The sequence below is a fragment of the Protopterus annectens genome, chromosome 11.part0 (assembly GCF_019279795.1).
Source record: "Protopterus annectens isolate FY-2018-M chromosome 11.part0, PAN1.0, whole genome shotgun sequence".
In the NCBI taxonomy this organism is placed as follows: Eukaryota; Metazoa; Chordata; order Ceratodontiformes; family Protopteridae; genus Protopterus; species Protopterus annectens.
The window spans coordinates 121,282,964-121,302,598 of record NC_056745.1 but is presented as its reverse complement, the minus strand read 5'-3'; the positions used below and the strand labels follow the sequence as shown (position 1 = coordinate 121,302,598).

Here is a 19,635-nt window from a genome sequence, read left to right as displayed (position 1 = left end):
CTTTGCTGGCCCCATCCTGGTCACTCAAGGCTTCAGCAATAGAATGCTTAAGCAATCCCCTATCCACAAGCTTCCTTTTCCTCTCAAAAAGAACCCTTGCAGAAAAGGAATGGCAAATGCTGCAGGACTCCTGCAAATGCACCGCATCTATTATAGGGAAAACAGACACACTCTAAGTACTACTAGGACAACGCACTCTCTAAATAACTAGGCCCAACACGAGGTCACTACAACTATAGAAAATAGTAAAGCACCAAGGGAAAGGTGCAGCAGAAAAAGGGCTACAGCAGCTATATAAATGCTAAGTAAATATTAGAAGAAAATATAAGAAACAATTTGCGAAAAACAATTTTTTTCTCAAAAGAAGGCTCGAGCAAACTGGAACCACTGAGATCTGTGCCACGGCAAACTAGATCTGGGAATAATTCCAGCAGTACATCATGGGATAAGGGGCTTGGTCTTGAGCTACTGGTAAACCTTGAGCTTTGCTAACTGCCGCGTCAGAGCCGAGGGATTGGCTCCGAACCCATCAGTGAAGGATGAACTGCGAGACTGAACAACTTCACATCATATATTAGGAGTGGTTGAAAAACACTGGCAAATGTTGAGTATGAATATGAGCTAACTGAAGTACAAGTATGTTGGCAAAGACCAAGGGAGGCATATCAATAGAAATTTAAGTCTTGAGAAATTCTTAATAATCAGGTGACAAAGTACACAGATATTCGAAACCATGATAATGGCTCAGTAGGTTGTGCATTTGTCTTTAATGCCAGGATGATAAGAGGTCTACGATTAAGAGACCTGGATTCATACACCACTACTGTTACTGTAGTGCAGTAATAAGGGATGGTGCACTACTGAGATGTGACATACTTCAGCTAAGACGTTAAACTGTGCTCCCATTTGATACATCTGATGGTAGTCTTGGTTACTTTTGGGGATCCTGCTACATGTTTTGATGAAGAAGAGACCATCGAATATATATTAGCCAAACTCCCCTGCCCCCATTAGCATAGTACTTTTGGTCTTCTTGAAATGGGTTTAATGAGGTCGATCCACATAACCAAATAAAATTATGGCTACTGCAAAGGACCTGTCAAAGGAAGACCTGGTAACTAAAGGAAGATGTCATCACAGGATGCAAAATTTGATGGAAATATAAGCAGGACAGCTCTGTTTAATCAAGTGAGAGCACACCAATGGACATATGAAAGTATATAGAAAATGCATGGATGAAGAATAGACTTAGCTCTCTATGACAACAAAAAGAAAAAAAGCCTGTACATGAAAAACAATGAACAAACATAATTTGTGTAATGAGGGTGCTCATGGCTTTAAATCTTGTAAGACAGCCACGGTGGTGCAGCGGTAGCATTGTCACCTCACAGCAAGAGGTTCGCCCTTTCGATTCTCGGCTGGAGCGACTTCTGTGTGGAGTCTTGCATGTCCACCCTGCGGTTGAGCGGTGTTTGAAAGACATGCGTGAATGGGCGTGCCTTCGTTGAAGGTTGGGCATAGGGCTGGCACCGTAAAAATCTACTGCCAATCATTAGCGGACCAGAGTTCTGCTGTGGCAACCCCTAACTGGGAAAAGCCAAAAGAAGAACATGAAAAACAATGAACTTTTTCACTCTGCAGCACTAACGAATTTACAGACAACCTTAGCAGTTTAACATTTATATGTCTTTGCTTTCTTCTCTCGGAACTCAAGAATACGCTGTTGTACAATTAAGATCAAAGATGCGATAAACGCTTGAAAAATTAATACAGTTTAAATAAAAATAAGGTTTATGATGCAAAAATGGCTGTTTAACAGTAAAAGAAAATAGCCACTGCTCATTTAGGATGGCCTGCGCACTAGATTAAAGCACTGCCAATTTGGGAAGGCCTACTTACCAAAGTGTCGCTCATTTTCCATTAAATGGCCATTATTAAACCATATGCCTTATTCTATTTAAAATGTATACATTTTAGCAAATGTTGCTCCTTGCTGGTCTCAGATGCATGTATGTGTGAGTAGAGGGATGTGTCCAGAAAATAGGAAGCCTACACATACTGAGCTGATGAGACTAGTGGTAAACACTTAGTGCGTCACATAACTGCAAAGGATTTTACTTTTGGACTCTAATGGGCACAGATAAATGCAGGAAAAGGGCAAATGCCAGAGTATATGAACAGGAACAGTCATTCACCTTGGAAACTCAGTAACAATACAGGGCAGCCATGTGATCTGCAGAATACCATAAAAAGTCAGTTAATATTTTATTATTTAAATCTTGTTTGCACATGTAAGTCTGGAACAAGGTGACTGTCCAAAGCAACTGACCACACAAGTTCTAATGTTAAATCTGTAAGAAAACAAGTGTCTCCACAAGTAGGGTACACAACCTGGTACTCTACATGGCCTTTCAGACAGAACTTTCCCTGCACAACACAAGATCAGCAGCATTTATTAAACATTCTAATACATGAAACACTGAAATAGATGAAGATCCATGCCATAACAAATTCATGTAGTAGCAAAAGTTGAGCTTCAGATCATTATTATCCACTCAGTCACTGAATATAGTATGACTTCTTATCCAACTACAGAGCCTTTAAGAAAAATTCAGCACATGCAGAAGTGATAATGGACACAAATGACAAAATGCCAGATAAAGCTTTCTGTTGTCCAGGTTTTAGCAAAACATCACTACTTTAATGACCTCTGAACTAAGGCACTGAATTTCATGTCTGCAAACAGTATTATCTAAGCCCGGTTTGTTCTTGGCTTCCACCAGAGTATTATGGCCCTGCAGATTTCAAGTTTTCAGTCTGTATTTGAGTATGTACTGATGATAAAAATCAATCTTTCAGTAGCAAATGTAATTTGACTGGATTGAAACAGATTACTCTCACAATGTAACCAAAAATAAACATAAAAGTTGCAGCTTTAATGATCCATAATAGAGAGTGATGACTTATTAAAAGAACATCAAACTCAAGTGCAAATGAAAAAGTCTGGGCATGTACAAATACAGGCAACCTGTAATACATGAAATAAGCACACCATTTATAGAGTTTAAAATAAGTATAAAATATACAGTTTAAATAAAGAATACCCTGGTTTCTAGTTACAGCCTTCCAAAATTTATTATATCCCACTTTTTTGTACAGCTGCTCCAGAAAAATGTTTCCTTTGCACATTACACACAGATGAACATTCTGATAACAAAAAGGTTGCACATTGTTTCAAAATACCATTTTAAGATGAGCAAGAGTGGATAATAAGGACTCTGATGCAGGAAAACAAAACATGCAAGAAAAAAGATGTACGACAATCCAGTTTTTTTTCTTGGTGGAGGTTGGCGGTCTAGGCTACAGCAGGGTTTTCTTTTAGCAATGTGTGCCTCTTATCCCAGTTACCAATGTTCTAGCCCAAACAGAGTAGCAAGGTAGCATCACCAAAGAGGACCTCTTTCACCAGTAAATATAACAACTGTAAACCAAGGAAAAAGATAAGTTGGGCAAGAAAGCCAAAAATAAAACTGACAAGTGGCAAAGATGCTGTAGAAGCAGTACCTGCAATGCTCAACAGCCATTAAACAAGATAAAATGCATTTTCTCAAACCACAGTTGTACAACTGAATATTATACGTTTTACTTAACAGTTTTGTACTTTATCAAATACACACCATGTACAACTAATAAATCCAAGTCACATTTCATGTTGAACTCAAAACACAGTCTGCATCTACTATCATGTTTTCACCATGAAGCTGGAGTGCTATGTTAGAAAAAAAATGTATACAATATGGTGCATTTTTTTCTTTCTTACTGTAGACTATTTGCACCCTTGTAAACTGTATTTGAACTCTTTTTTTAATCTAATCTACAGTGTTGATTTCCTGTTCCTGGGAATATGTGACATTCTCTTATAAATGAAAAAACAACATGAAAGGACAAAAATGTATCTGAAATATGAAGTGTACCTTTGCTGCAGTTTCTCGTGAAGGACTTTACTTGTACACGAGGGTTTGGAGACAGGAAAGCTAAAGGTCATAAAAACAGATACACCACATTTCAAATTAGCAGCTCTCCAGAAGTGTGGAAAGAAACCGTCATTAATAGGCAAACTTAGCTAGTCCACTTTCTCCAAGTAGGATAGAAACAGATGTAAGCTGATGCAATTAGCCCTGGCTCCTCAGAAATGTTACCATTAAATGTGGGAAAACCAGTTAAGCTACTTCTTTTGTAAGAACAGGAGGAGTGATGAGCGAGTGTGTGTATCTATATGTATATATACATATATTATATATCGGTATATACATAAAACACACGAGCACATCTAGGATTATAGGCTCATATGAAGGTACTAGGCTAGCTGCCCTTGTATGGCCATTTTAAGTCTAGCAAATTTCCCCTTTTCTGCTCAAAAATGCTATCCCATTTGGATCTAGATTGGCCTTACTCATCCTATGGTCGATAATTATGTATTACCCCTAATGAGGATAACTGGGATCATACCATAAATAATTTGAGAGGATCCATGCATGGAATAAAGCATTTAGGAACTACCTCTATCCATTAGCATTACTGGAGTAATCCTGGGGTTCATCGTCAGTTGAATATGGACAGGGATGAACTTTATTTTACATGGAAGGGAAGTCTGTTCTACAGCAGCGGTATCCCCTGTGAGATGTACCTGTCCCTCCAAATTTTTCTGATGACGCTGCAGAAGATGTTTACAAAGACAGAGTATTTCTGACTCTATCTGACTTGCAGATGTGCAGTAAATCTATCAGTAATAGGTCAGAGGATGCCTTGTATGCTAAACACAGGTCACCTCTTAGCAGTCTGTAGGATATGGAGTAGAGTGACAAGGCTTTGAGTCGGTCCATGTACGACGTGGTTTAGGCATTATATCCTTTTAGTAAGGTATCTCTGTGGGTGTTCCAGTTGTTGCATGTGTCTGGACAGATACATGCCAAATGTGGCATTATATTCAATGACTGGCCTAATGAAGGCAGAGTAAAGGGGGACACTGACGTCCCTGGATCTAGACACAATCCCTTTATTTATTATCTGCACATTACAGAAGAACTTTCTTACAACGATAGACATATGTTGGTCAACAGTTAGGTCACTGTCCACGCAAGTTCCCAAATCCCGAAGAACCGGGTTGATTCTTAAAGGTGTATTGTCAATGTGGTAGTTTCCTGGAATAGATTTTATACATATACATGTAACTGCTGTTCTGTCTTGTGTTAATAGTTCAGGACCAATATTTCTTAAGAGCGAGACTAGCTGGAGATCAGGTTTGCTATACCCATTCTCAACATATAAATTGACTTACTTTCCTTAGTTCATTCCATTTTTATTTTGCATACTAAATAGGTAGTAGCTTGTTTTTCTTTATTGCTTAAGACTTATTCATTCACTTTTAAGCTCTTGTGGTTGGTCTTATTATATACATAAGGAGAAGGCACTGAGCACTGTAGGGTGGCAATCAGTAGCTTTCCTTGTCAATTACCTAGACTGCTTGACTATTAACAATGAAAGATACTTTGGCAACACAGAGCAGCAGGTGGCTGGCATTGTGGTCTGGCCATAACCAGAACCATGGCAGTACTGCCCTGCCAGGAAAAAATGGAGAATTCTGTCAGCCTTTCCATGGATACTTCTGTCGGTAAACCAGTGACTATGGGTAAAGCACAAAGGAATACACTGTGGTTCATAGAATGCATGGTGAGGAAAGGGTTTGGGGTTCTAGGTTAAAGACTCCGCTCTAAAGGCATCCATCTGAAATGTCAGGAGCTGCTAGAGTGAAGACAATAAAATGAATGGCCAAAAAGAGACAAACTTAGTATCTAAGTAGGAGATTGCCATTTCCCAAAATATTCTCCTATCTCCAGGGTATGATGATCACGATGTCAGAGTTTGTATGTATAAGTTCAGGGGCTGTGGGGGCCACACAGGGGGAGGGGGACTTGTCCCTTGCAAAATAAGACGTTTAAAGGAAAGGAACAATGTTTGAGATTCGCTCTTCTCTGGGACTTTCTGCCTGTTTTTCTGGCATGTTGGCACTCATTTTGAGTGCTGATATTCCAAAATGGAACCAGTTCTAAGTGATCACTATGCAGTCTTAGCGTGAGTTTGGATGCTGGGAGCCCATACACAGGACAGCAGTATATATTCTCTTTATGCACATGGGACCAGGTTGCATCTGATGAATTGTTTACTGAATCAGACTTGTGAGCACTTTACTTTAACCTGTTGTGTACTGGTTGACAGACAAGATCATCCACCTGGTGGACATTAGACCTACTTGTAATGAATAAGATCCAAGGACTGTAGCCCCGGTAATTCACATGACCAGGTAACAGTCCTCTGTCACAAATTGATGCCAGTGGCAGGTAATCCAGGACTTTAAATATAATCTGCTACTACAACAGAGGGTAGTGCAAGATGAAAATCTGATTATCTAAGCATAGTTCTTTCAGGTAGTTTTACATGGTTGGTTACTCTACAGCAAAATGGTCCAAAAGGCAGTGTAGTGCTGTTTTGAACATGTCACTTCTCATGCAAACTCACCTAATAGAAACAACATGCTTTCCCCCCTACTATACTTATCTTTTTTTAAAACAATGTCTAAATTCTCCCTATGAGACATCTGCACATCTACAATTAACCACTGAACAAATCTTTTTACCAACATGGTCCAATGTCCTAGAGTCATAGTCTGGTATTTCTCTTGTGTCTGTGAGTCATGGAATGGTCATCAGCTGATCTCAATGTCAAAGATGTGTCTGAGCCATAATTCACTATAAATGGTAAAGCTCACGTGCTAAAATTATATACACCCTAATTGAAACTATACATAAATCCTATATTACTTCCACAGCACTTTGCCTATGTTTTCTATTGACCATCAGTCCACTTTCCAAGTCAATCTGTCCATTTGTTTCCCCATCAGCCAGGCAATGGTCAACCAGTAAGAGCCAACACCTAGGACAGTCCTCAATGTGGTTTACATTTTCTCATTTTTCTCAACAGTTTCACTTGGCCAGGTGCCAAGGCCATCCTCAGGGGATGTCTCCTCATTTTTGTAGGAGGCACTCTCTCCAAGTGACCATTCCCCTCCCTTCATATCATGAACTGTGGTTGCTAGAGTCTCCACAAGGGAGATTTCACAGCCCAATGTGCCACTGAATGCTGACAACCTCTCCAACCCCCCCCTCCCCACAAGACAGGTGAGCTGGACACATCCCTTTATATCTTATCCTCCCTGCTTGGCTCCTCCAGCACTGGGGCCTCTAACTGAACCCCAGTTTCCCAGGTCGTAGTCATACCTCCATTCATCTGAATCACAGAGCCAAGCTAGGTAAATCCTCGAGTGTTTGCCTAAACCTATTTCAGTCTACCTTTACTTTATGGGCAATAAGGAAGAAGGACAAAATAAGTACTCTTGAAGATTACTCAGGAGAGTACCAACTGCCCTAACATCAACTGTACCTTATTCTTTTCTGACTCCTTTTGCAAAATTACTGCCCTGTTTGTAGGTTCATAGACAAGTATTAGGCTACCTGTTCCTTGCAGGCCATTTTGAACACACCCAATTTCCCTTTTGGTGTTAGAATTAACCTATTCCATTTGGTGTTAGACTGGCCTTACCCATCCCATGGTTGATAATTACATTACTACCCCAGTGAGAATTAATAGGTAAATAGGACTATATTATCAAAGATTTGTCTATGAAAACTAAAACTGCACTGATCAAGGTTAAATATTCAGAATGATCAATGATAACAATTTGTCCAATATGGTCCTGAAAACTTATACTCACCGATATTAGACTAGTACCAATAACAAACATCTTCAAAATACACTTACAGATCTTCTGGTTTCTAACTTTTAGTTATTACCACAAAGCTGGAACATCACCCCCCCCCCTTATAATTTATTTACTTATTGACATCTGATTATCAGGAATTTTACCATCTTCAAAAATAAAACAAAAATATTTGCAGTTTAAATAATTATAAGTAACTAGACATAAAATAAAAAGATTGGTTAAAAATCAATGCAAGGTATATGACAATCATTTAATATTTTAAATAATCTCTGAAGCACCACTACAGTCTTGTTCTTTCCCAATCTTCAAACCTTCACTGGCATCCCATCTAATCCAGCAGACTTGAGACTTCATTGCCATATTAACCTCCTCCTCTGTTACTATTGTACCAAATTTATCCCACCTTCAAATGATATCAGAGTTAAGTGTAAATCTCTCCAATACATCTCACTTTCTCTCTCGACACTGTCATTTTCTTTTGTGTTGTCACTGTAAAATGCAGCATTATATATATTTTTAAAGTGTCTAAAATATTTCCACCCTTGGTCTCCATTCTGCCTATTTCTGCATTCCACAGTTTAGTTATAAATCTCTCCGCCTTTTATTGTATTCACCTTTTTACCAGAATTTTTAAGTTTTCAGACTTGGTGTCCAAGCATAACATAAGATCGGTTTTCCTATACTCGACATTCCAAAGACACGCAGTACATGGAATGGACACACTAAATTGGCCATAGGTGTGAGTGTACATGCATGTGAGTGGTACTGAAGAATAACCATGGCAGGGCTAGCCACCTAGCAGTGTGAGCACTGGCTCTGTATGATCATCACTGTTGGTGGGACACCCCGGCACCATGTGTAAATATGGGAAAAATGGATTGCTGATGGATGGAATGAAGGAAGGAATGTATGGATATGTTCCAAAAATTAATCTCCTTGACTCATACAACATATCTTAGTTCCTCAAAGCTCAGCTCCTTGTTTTGCCTGGAATTTTTTTGACAGCCCCCCCCCAAATCTCCCTATGTCCTCTATGGTTAACTTGTCCCATTCTTCTTTATACACTGCTTTACTGTCATAAAATTAACATTGCCTCTTTTCTCCAAGCTCTCCTTTATGCAGATCTCATGCATTTGTACCTACCCCTTTTTGGGCTCACTTCCTGACACCTGCCTTGACTGATCAACTACCAAACCACTGAGTTGTGCCCCACTTTGCCCCCCCCCCACGACCACTAATTATATTTGCTCCCATCTCCACTCACTGCCACACCCTCAAGGCACACCTCTTAAAAAAACACCACTCTTATCTCACTACCTTCATATTTAGTATTACAATATTCTTGGAAGTCTCAACTCCCACTTGCAACTTCCTGTATGAACACAACAGTAATTTAATTATGTTCCTCTTTCCAGATCTTACCTTATTCTGCTTCCTCTTTACCACCTCCAACCCCTACTACCAATAACAAACATCTTCATAAAACACTTACATAGTGATATAATGATAGGCTGTGTGTTATCCCTACTTCCATAACTTCCTCATCAACAAATCACCACCAGAACCCCCACCCAGTAATCAAATTCATCCTATTTCCCAGTGCACCACTGTCAGGATCACTCTTCTATAGGATTACCAAGACTCCAAAACATTTTTCTCTCTGCCTAAAAACACCAAATACCTCATTCAGACTAGCCTCCATAATCTTTATACTCGTTAAGAGTAACACTGAATCAAACCAGGCCAACAGCTCTCTTTCCAACATCAGGACTTCTGCCTTCCCACACTCGCCTGTGCCCTCCTCAATACACATACCGTCAGAACAAGCTACACCATGTAAGTTGCTTTTATTCCCCCGTACAACCCAGACATTCTAGCAGTCACACAAACCAGGTCAAAAAAAGACTACCCCAACTTTCAACACTTTCAAACCTCCTAAAAGTATGTCAATAATGCCAGATCATACAAATGATCAGGTGGAGGCTCTTTATTTGTGTACAGAAATAACCTACACTCAAAAAGTCATTGTCCAAGGAAACTCCTCCCCAGACTTCGGTCCTAACTGGATTCTCCTAAAATTTCCAACTCAAAGGCAAACCACTACTGATCACTACAGCCTATCTACCACCCAGTTTCCCTAGATAAACTCAAATCACTCTACACTAACACCCTTAATAATTGTCCCAAAAACAACACAATAATTCTAGGTGACATCAATCTTAATTATCCCGTCTGTCTTTCATCTGACATGGGTACATTCCTAGCAGACCTAGATCTTCTTCAACTCATAAATGAACCAACAAGACCTAACTTCAGGTCCAAACATTCCACACTGAACGTGATTATTACAAACATACTAGACTCCATTGCCAACAAACATTCTGCCACCATCACTAAGCGATTACTACCCAATCATCTTTACAGTTGTTAACCATCCTATAAATCTACCACCAATAGTAAAAGCCTTTTGAAACCAGAGAAGCACAAATATAGACAAACTAAGGAATCTTTCTCACAGCCTACAAATGGAACCATATACTCTACTTAAATGATCGTAACTACAGCAACTGTAAGCCTAACCATCTTTTGACTCCAGCTGCAAGACAAATTCTTCAAACTTACAGGTTTTATAAACCCAACAGTGAATGGCTATCTACTGAACTCAATTTCTTTTTTAATTCTAACGGACAAAACATGGTGAAAAAAAAAAGGAAACGAACCCCCACTGCTGACAACCACACCTCCTTTATAGTATTGTGTAACCTAGCCAAGAAGTCCATCACACGGGACAAAGAAATCTCCAAACAAAAACAAATTACCCACTTACATTCCCTAAACACTTCTGAAAGAGACTAGATTTAGATTTATGCTTTAGGATATGTACAGTATTTTTAATGTATGTATTTTTAATATATGTATTCTTTTCAATATATGCATTTCTTTTTAATATATGTATTTCCTCTTTTTAATATATGTATTTCTTCTTTCATATATATCGTATAGAATAGCTTGCATATGTATTGGTATAGGCATATACCTATTACTTTAAGAAGGTTTTACATGGTTTCACTGTTTAACTGGGTGACTGTTTTAAGCTAATTGTGATTTAATTGGTTCTAGCACAATAAATATGTTGGATTTCTTTTTTGAGCGTACTGAAATCTGAATAAGCATCCTTTGGGGCGTGAAAGCGCTTACTTTTACATTAAAACGTTGTATTTGCTGTGAAACCTGCTCCAGTTGTGGTGCTTTCTCTCTTATTTTGCTTACTTGACTTCTGAAAAGAGGTTAACCTATTAGGTTAGCCTTCCTACTGCACAGCACTATCCCCTCTCAACTCCCATTATTCTCCCTCCAGACCTCTCCGAAGCTCTAACCAAGACCTACTACAAATCTACAAACCCAAGTCTAAATTTGGACGCAACATGTACAGCTATCTCCCCACTATTGCCTAGAATAGGCTTCCACTAGAAATCAGGGCTCTTACACATCCCAAACAATTTAAGACAGCCACCAAAGAGCACTTAGTCACTGGTCCTGCCACTGCACTCTCCCTCCTTAACATCCCCTACTTCTCATACCTTAATCTACTTTCTGCCTTTAACTCACTCTTCTCACTAGCTCTCTCTAATCTTCCTTGACTACTCTTTCAATTGGCTCAGAGAAACATTCTATTGTAATTGTCTTGCCTTCATACAACTACATTATGATAAAACTGGGTTTTTGTAACCACTTACTCCAAAAACTATACTCAAATTAATGACATATTTCTTTTTATACATCTTGAAATAGTTATGCTATACTCCTGATTATTGACACTGTATAACATTGTATTGCTACTTAATGCCTTGCAATAATCCTGTAACACTGCTGTTTAATGCTAATTTATAATGAAAATCAACAAATGTAAAATAAAATAAAATAAATTGTAGGAAGAAAACCTCCTGAAGATACTCCGTCTTAAAACAACACTCAGTGTGGTACAGCAAAACTTTTTCCAGAAGATTTCCTACAAAATTTTCTAATCTCCCATCAATAAACTCCAAACTTCCCAGAGATCCATGCATAGCCCACCCCACCTCCACTCATTCCTCTCCTTTCACTTCAAATAAGTATGCCCCAAAGAAGTCTCTACTCTACTTGAAAATATTTCCACTGACACCCCTCCTGGATCTGACAACATAAAACCTGGTTCATGTATCACTGCAGAGAACATGTGTGTCTTCCTCTCACCGACATATACAATCTATGTCTTACACAAAACAGCATGCCACAGATTTAGAAAACTGCTCTAATTAAGCTTCTTCTAAAGAAAACCACCCCAAAAGATACCTCTCACTTACATCCAATATAGAACTCCCAATTTTTGGCAAACTTCTTGCAAAGATGGTCTATACCAAACTCCTCCTCCATATTCAGCAGTACCACCTGCTCTCCTCCAAACAACATGGATTCTACCCTGTACGAAATACTATAACAGCAGTTTGGGTCCCTAACTAACATCCTGGTAAACTCTGATAGTGGTCTCCTTACAGATGCCCTATTTACAGACCTGACAAAGACATTTGAACTCACTGACAACAATCTTAACCAAAACAAACCAAATAAAACTGGTATCAGTCCAGACACAGCGTCCTGGTTTAAAAGCTTCCTCAATGACAGACACTTCAGTGTTAAAATATGATCCCCCCCAATTAGAATCTGGACTACAAGGATCCATTCTTGCTTTCCTCCTCTTCTCCATATTTATTAAAAAAAACTTCCTTGTGACCTTCCCCTATCTCCTCCTTTCTTTACATGCTGATAACATGGTCATTTACTGATCAGGTGACTTTCAAATTAACACTCAGTGCCAAATTCAGTCAGACTCACATGAGCTCCATTAATGGCTCAGAGTACTACTCAATCCTACCAAGATCAAAACTCCACAGAAAATTCACCAAGCACCTCACTATTTCTGACCTACACAACAATTCCATACAGGCAGCCTCCTTTACACACCTAGGAATGTGGCTTGATCCATCAATAAACTTCCATTTCCACACAGATGAAATGAGAGCCAAAATAAACTCCCTCTTCTTATGATCTCCCCTTTTTTAGCCCAACCAGCCAGAGCAGTCATTGGCAAATTAATTCTCTTTTCTCAACTTGAATATGGGCTTCTGATTTTTACTTCTGCCTCCAAGGAAAAACATTGCCACACTCCAGACCATCTCTAACAGCATCTGCTGATTCATTGCAGACTCTCCTCTCTGACAGCATCACTGTATCATCCTAGGAAAAAGCGAAATGGTTACCCATAAGACAGAGATCTAATCAACTTTTAGGATCACAACTCTGTAAACTACTCTAACTCCACACATTTACTTCCCTTGGAGCTAGACTTTACAAAAAAAACAATCTGACACACTACTTCACAGGCATAGCCCTCGACCTCTTAGCACAAAAAATCTGGACAAGAATAAAAATAATGGGGGCACAAAACCCCAAAAAATAGGGACACATTTAAATACTGCTCTTATAAATTTAGAAAGTTGCTAGAATACAAGGTCTTGTGTTAGCATGCATTTTCTGAAGGACATGAAATCAAACTCAAATGCCTGCCATGCTTTAGTGTATTCAGTCCTCAGTGAAATGCCACAAAAATCCAGAAAAAACACATTTTGTGAGGAACAGACCAAAAATATGAGGCAGAATTCAGGACATTCTGCGAAAATATTGACAAAGTTGAGAGGTATGCTCACAAGCCACACCATCTCTCATTACCCCTAGAAATAAGCACCGCAGCACTGCACATGCTTTCTCTTCTCAGGCACCTATACTTTGCCACGCTGTTCCCATTGACATTAAGGAAATCAACACTTATTCCAAATTCAGAATGCATCTCAAAAAGCACTTCTTCATCCAAGCCAAAGGCCTCTGATTCAACACAAAACATATTGCCTAACCTATCTCCTTTTAGAGTAGGTTCTCTTCTCTCAAGATTTACTGAAGATTGACTCAGTTTAGAAAGTAATGTATATATTGTACATTACACTCTGCTTGACTGTACATTGCTTCAAGCTTTCTCAAAGGAATGTATACACAGTTTTTTCTATGTAGTTAGTCTAACTATTCTGTTATTGTTTACATTTCTGCATTTTTTTGTTTGTGAAATGTTTTGTATTTCACTAAGGCTAAGTTTGACATTGGCCAATAATGATCACTGCACTACCCCCCCAACTAAATACATATAAATAAATAAATAAATAAATAAATATTTATTTCTTTAATGTTGACTAATGCCATCAGATCATTTTCAAGTTCTTCCATTAGTTGCTGTTTCAAGGCTAGAAATATCCTGCAAAACTAAGCCTACTACCCCAGCTCTTGAAATGTACTTAATAAATGTGCAGGAAATCTCCAGAGCTCTTCCTTACCTTCTACTCCATCCCATTTAAGATGCAGTCAAGCAGGATCGTGATCAAATAAAACAGTGACAGTCTCTCAATATTTAATCAAATTTTTATGTTCCATTGTTACATAAAATTTATTCTAATTTGGTCCAATTATGACAAGTATGTGCAATCTCTCTGTTTCTGCAGCCTTTATTAACTCTAATAAACCAATGACTTTAAGATACTTCCCCAGGAACCTGTCACCTAAAATGTTGTCTCTTCTCAGCCCCTCTGACACATTCTTGCTTTCATAAATCAGATTCCAGTCACCCCCAATAACTAAAATACTTTGAGGAAAATCCAAACTTCCCCCAGTATTTCCTTTAATCCTTACATCTTTGTTTTTGATTTTATGTATACTGCCTTAATTGTTAATCCTCTCTCCAGCAACCTCAGATCACTGCACATGTGCCCCATTTATTTGCTTTTTTCTTCAAGTTAGATGACATTTTTCGCCGCCAACATTACAACTTCCCTTTATCTGCTGTCAGTTGCACTAGAATAAAAAAAAATCCCTTCCACTATACTACATCAAATTTTTGTGGAAACCCTTGTGAACAGGTGTTTCCTGCAGCATGATGATTGCAGTGTGTATTAATCAACTAACATTCCAGGTTACAATATTCAGAGTTGCCATTAACTGCATATTCTTAGTCTCTTTTGCGTTTTTATTTTCTTCCCCTTCCCTTTAGGAAAAAAAAAAACTCTGTTGGCAGATATGTTTCCTTAATTATATTAATATTTGTCACCCTTTCACACCTGCTGCATGCTTTACTTTTATTTCACAAACACCAATGCAATAATCTGGAACCAGAGGGCTGCCAGTATGGTGCATTTCCCAGCTAATTCGCCCAACTAACCTGCAAATGAATCACAAAAAGACCCAACTATACACAATAATGTAGCAAAATATTTCTTCCATTCTGGAATATACATGCCTATCAGGCTTCAGAACTAGCTTTAAAATTTCTACATTGGCTAAAACCACCAAAAAAGTCTTCTCTTCCTTTTCTTTACCCTCTCCTTTTCACTTGTTTTCACAACTTCATCCCAGTGCTAGCTTTACCCGTGATATTATGACTAGGCAATTTAATTTACTAATAACCTGTGAAACTACTCTAACACAAGTATCACTACTATGAGCAAAGTTAATAGACTCATTTTACATAGTATATTTTGAACACACCTTTTTAACCTGTTCAAGAAAATATTAATAATCAATGTGTTACTCAACCTTTTTTTCTATTCCCTATAAGCATTTTAATGTCTCTGCCTTAAAACCAAATGTTTGCGGATCATGCATTTTTCATATTAAGCACTTAACTGTTTTCTTCATTTGGTTTGACCTCAACACTACTTTCAGTATGGGGACTTCCAAGATGGCTAACCGCGAAAGCTGTCTTTCGCGAATACATGTTCATCGACACAAACTTCGAAGAATAAGAACGGCGAAGTACCAAGAGAGCAAAATGCAGAACGCCAAGCGCATTCCCAGAAGTAACAGCGCCATACAGGTAAGGTAAACCTAACTGTACAAACCTTACCTAAAACACTTTTTCAAGCGTTTTTGAAGGGGGGCAAGCCCCCATGAACCCCCCCCCACACCCCCTACTTAAATATACCAACTCCAAGACCGCACTACAGTGAGGAAAAGGATTTCCTCATCCCCACGATCACCCTGCTGGTCAAGAAAATCTGTTCGACATTCTCCATTTCACTCTTTTGGTACTTCGCTGTTCTCGTTCTTCCAATGTTTATGTGTCGAACATGTATTCGCGAAAGACAGCTTTCATGATTCTGATATAGACCCTTAAATAACAGCTTAATTTCAGCTCTCCTAGTGTGAAAACAGAAACTCAGAAAAGACAGCCAGTGAATTTGTCTTTTTGGGTAAATTTCAGTTACTGTCTAGTAAGTGCACTGCCAGGATGCCAGAAAAATAGAAATTCAGAGAACCTGTATCACAAAAGGTAAATAAAAAACACTGGCTGGGAAGAATCCTCCAGTTGTTCCAAGTGAACTCAGAGGTGATTAAAATAAACAAAACACTGAAGGAGTACATTAACTCAAATAAAAGGCTGGGAAAAATGGAAGAAGCTTTAAACACACTCAGGTGAGCTGATAAAACTGCAAAAAATCAGAGGATGAAACGAAGAAAAGACTGCCCGAGTACAAGACTGCTCAAGAAGAGGTGTTTCAAAAATGGTAGAATTAGAAGACAAAGTACATAGGGAAAACCTGAGATTTTCTGGTGTACCAGAGTATCTGGAAGGAACAGACGGCATTAATTTTACGAAAGCACAAATAAGCAATAGGACTGGTATTCCACAGCAGGAGTTAATTGAAAGGGGACATATGTATGCTCCAGACCTGGCCATGAGAAATCAGCCAAGACCTTTAGTAGTAAAGATGTAATCATACCAGCAGAAAGAGTTGATTCTAACAAAATTGTGGCAAAAGGACAAAGTACTAAAAGTCAGAGATAGTACAGCATGTGTGGAAAATGATTACTCACTGTACACCAGGCAGAGGAGGAGTAAATTTATTCCAGTGATCAGGGAATGTTGAGAAGCAGTTGTGAGATTCAAGCTACTGAAACCAGCCATCTTCAGAATATGTTTTCCTGGAGGGTCAAAGTAATTTTTGATGCAGAAAATGCGAAGGATGAAATATGAAAGTCTGTCCAACAAAACGCAAGCCATCAAACAGAATGCTAATTTTATGGATAATAAAACTCAGAGAGAGACTGTGCCAGTGAATCCTTTTCCAATGTTCCAAAGGAAGATGCTTGAGAGACAGAGAAAAAAGCACAGGAGTTGACTAGAAGAACCAGGAGTGTGCTGGAAAAGAACCAGACACTGGATTTGGGAGATGAAGATCAGGAGGAATAAAACCTGGAAATTAATAAATAAATGTGGGATTACAAAGCATCACTTACATTTATGAAACATAATGAAACAAGAAACCATGGAAATATTGGACTTTTTGACTTTGTTAAACTTGTAGGGGACATCAAAGTATATGTCCCACTTTGCATCAATTTTGGAAGAACAGTAAGGAGACGGGAAAACTAAAGAAAGAGATAACTATAAGTAAACCAAAACTTATTCTTAACAGTATTTTTATAATATATGACATATACTGCAAAGCTTTTTCAGTTATTTTTGTGTGTAATAGGGATAACTAAAGTAAACTGGCGCCCCTATTTTTTTTCCTTCTTTCTTTTGACTGTAGGCACTCCAATGTCAAATGAGAAGAAAGCCTGGACAAAACAGCATGATACAAGTAAAACTGAGATGCTTTTTCTTTCTTTTGCATAGGGGAATTCCTGGATTTAAGCCCTTGGTTTGGTCTAATATGCTTTAAAGAGAAGCAAGTAAAAGAAAACTGAATATAATGAAACATTTTCCTCTAGCAAATAAATGCTCACAGTGCAACACAAGAAGCTTGTAGTGGAAAGCAACTATATATCGGGTTTTCATGCTTCTATGGAGACAAGCTGATAAGGGCTATAAAAATAGTTAAGACATCTTTTCAATGGCTATGAGACCGTGTTTTTTGAAAGCATTCAAGCTGTTTTCTACCTCTGAGAGAGGAACAAAGATGAGACAGAAACAGACAGCACTTAGTGTAAGTAGAAGTACAAATAGTACCATGCATCTTAGTATGAATAACATTCATTATAGGCTAATTCAAACCTATGTGTGGCTGTCAGTCTGAGACAACTGTTCCTATTAGGAGGGTTAAACTTCATTATATAAAGATGTACATAGCTCTGTGTGTATTAAGTTAACAGACTCTAGAGGCATTTGTTTTTTTGTCTGAGGGTTTCCATTAAAACAAAAAGTCCTGTTAGATGTGACATATGTTCAAATGGATATGTCAAAAAAACAACTGTATAAAAACTCAACCTGCCAAACATCAGTGTATGCTTGTAACACAAACACTGTAACTAGACATTAAAAAAAGCTGCTAAACATAGGAATAACAACGTCTTATCATAATGGCAATTCTCTCCATGCTATCCCTTAAATGTGATTAGTTTCACAGATGTATGCAAAAAAGAGTTGTGAACTATATTAAAAAAATCCAGAGTGCAAATAGCTTTGCTACAGGAGACAGAATTGAGCATGTGAATTTGTTAAAAAGGATTTCAGGATGATTACATAGTGGAATATCTGGGAAAAGGAGAGTAATTATATTAATTGCGAGAAGAGCTCCAATAGTGATAGAAGAGGTAAAAAAGACAATAATAGCAGACTTGTAGTACTATGTGGCTACTGGCAAGGGAGAGGATTACACTGGCATGTATTTATACTCCACCTAAAACTACTACAATGGAGCTTACGAACATTCTAGGAAAAATAACCAGCTTTCAGTAGGGAATATTACTTACAGGTGGGGACTGGAATTTGATTTGAAACAGTGAGGGTGTTATCTGGGGGGGGGGGAGGTTCTAGAAGGGAAAATATAACAAGATGAGGGAAAGGCAGTCCATACAACCTACCTCGACCTGGCAAAGGCCTTCGACACAATACCCCACTCAGGTATCATTGAAAAACTCATCAGCTTGAATGTAAACCCATACATCACAAGATGGGTTGCAAAGTGGCTAAGCGACAGAACCCACAGGGTCAGAGTTGCTGGAGCCATGTCAGACTCAAAGCCTGTCACAAGTGGTGTCCCACAGGGCTCAGTCCTGGGTCCACTCTTGTTCGGCATCTACTTTTCTGAAGTACAAGCAAACACAGGAGGGTTATGGCTGACAAAGTTTGCAGATGACTGCAAACTGGGCACCATAGTCGAAAACACATCTGACACAGATATCCTCCAGAAGGGCCTCACAGAAACGGATAACTGGTGCCAGAGCCATGGCCTGAAGTTAAACGCCAAAAATGCATAGTCATACCCTTCGGGAAAAACAAGGTTACCCCTAGCTACCATATAGGTGACAATCCACTGAGCACAGAAAAAGTCATCAGGGATCTGGGGACCCAAGTTGACAGTAGTCTTTCGTTTGACACTCATGTTGCTAAAGTAGTTAGGAAAACCTTCTATATCGCCCACCTGATCATGAAGGGATTCACATCTAGAGCAAGGGAGGTCATCGTCGCCCTGTACTCATCACTCATTAGACCTATGATTGAGTACAATGCCCGCTCGAATGTATCTGACCAGACACCTGATGCAGCTTGAAAGGCCCCAAAAGTTCCTCACCAAAAGGATAAAGGGTCTCAAAAATATGTCTTATGCTGCCCGACTGAAAGAACTCCAGCTTTATTCAGTCTCATACCGCTTGCTCAGAGGTGACCTGTGCCTGACATATAAGGCCATGTCAAACCCAGATTTGATGAATATGCT

The 19,635-nt window shown here is 38.8% G+C and overlaps 1 protein-coding gene across 1 annotated transcript in view; it reads right to left on the bottom strand.

Moving 5' to 3' along the window:
• LOC122815199 (serine/threonine-protein kinase WNK1-like) overlaps window positions 1–19,635 on the bottom strand; it is a 3,137,204-nt gene that overhangs the window by 290,315 nt on the left and 2,827,254 nt on the right. The window lies entirely within an intron of this gene.